The sequence below is a fragment of the Octodon degus genome, unplaced genomic scaffold, assembly GCF_000260255.1.
Source record: "Octodon degus isolate 3935 unplaced genomic scaffold, OctDeg1.0 scaffold00016, whole genome shotgun sequence".
Taxonomy (NCBI): Eukaryota; Metazoa; Chordata; class Mammalia; order Rodentia; family Octodontidae; genus Octodon; species Octodon degus.
In genome coordinates, this window is record NW_004524592.1 from 17,948,167 (window position 1) to 17,949,859 (window position 1,693).

A 1,693-nucleotide genomic window follows, 5' to 3' on the forward strand; every position below is an offset into this window, starting at 1 on the left:
TTGAACCGCGGTCCCTGTGTTTTGCTAAGCTTGTTCTAAGTAGGTGCTTTAGACCACTGAGCCATCCCACCAGCCTCCCTCAGTGCCTTTTAAAAAAAAATTTTTTTTTTCTTTAATGTATTTAGTACAGGGTCTACAGGATCTCATTACACAGATCAGACTCGTAGTGATCCTCCTGTTTTCAGCCTCCCAAGTGCTGGGATTATAGTCGTACATCACCATGCCCAGTCTCAGCTTGACCCAGGGCTGGGACAGGCACAGCACACCGGGGATCAAACCCTGGTCCCTTCCTAACAAGTGCTTTAGTCTGCTGAGATATCTGATTTATTTTGATTTTTGCAAGAGGTCTCCCTGATTGCTGAACTCCTCGCAGCTGCCTACTACCCCGCACTCCTCTCTCTTTTTTTTACTTTCTGATGTTTTTTTTCCCCAAAACAAAAAGCAGAACACTGGATTAAATTAGAATTTTAGGTAAACAATTAATAACTTTCCTGCAGAAACATGCCCTAAATAGTTCACTGTATTTATCTGGCAAGACTGTCTTTTACCTGTGACTCCTATTCATTATACAAGGCTCCCTTTTTTATTTTATTTTATTTTTTTTTTTTTTGGAACCGGGGATTAAACTCAGGCACTGAGCTATTTCCCTGGCCCCTAAATTTTAAAAATTTTTTTATGTATTTGGTACAGGGTCTCACTACATAGCTCAGACTTGTAGTGATCTTCCGTCTCACCCTCCCCAGCACTGGGATTACAGGCATGAACCACCAAGCCAGGACTAGGTAACCAGCTCAATGTGCCCTGGGACGGGGTCTTCTCCAGCGAGGCATTTGGTGCTGGGGATCAAACCCTGGTCCCTGTGCTTGCCTGAGCAGGTGCTTAGTTTGCTGAGCTATCTTTCCAGCCCTTACAAGACCCATTGTAACTTGAGACCAGGAAACACCTTTTTGGTTTGAAGATCTGTTTTGCCTCTTCTGTTCTCACATTGTTTGGTCTTAGGACCCTTTATACTCTTAAAAATACTTAGGACCCAGAGTACTTTTGTACGTACAGCTGAAGTGATGTTTGTTATATTAGAAATTTAAAAAGCTTGAATGTGGTGTACACTTGTAATCTCAGAACTCCGGGAGGCTATAGCAGGTCATAAACTTATGCTCATCCTGGGCAACTTAGTGAGACTCTGTATTAAAATAAAACATAATTTAAAAAATAAGAAGAATGTAGCCCAGGCTGGCCTTGAGCTTGTGGTGACTTTCCTCCTGTGTGCCACTGTGCCTGGCTCCTTCCATTTCATGACTTGGAAGCTCAAAATTATTTTTGATGTTCAGTTTGCTTTATTATTATTATTGTTGTTGTTGTTGTTGTTATTTAGCTGTGTGTGTGTGGTTCTGGGGATTGAATCAAGGGCCTTCTGCATACTAGGCAAGTGTGCTAACACTAAACTACATCTGCAGCCTCTTCTTTAGATTTTTACCTGTCCTTTGTCACTTGTCTGTATCTTATTACCCAGCTAAGTAGTTTTTTTCATTTGTTTTTTGTGGTGCTAGAGATTCAGTCCAGAGGTAGTTAGCTGTATCCCCAGCTTTTTTTTTTTTTTTTTTTTTTTTTTTTTTTTTAGTGAGGGAGCATCCAACTTTTGATTTTCCCTGCCTCAGCCTCATAGAGTGCTGGAATTTCAGGTGTGCACCACCTG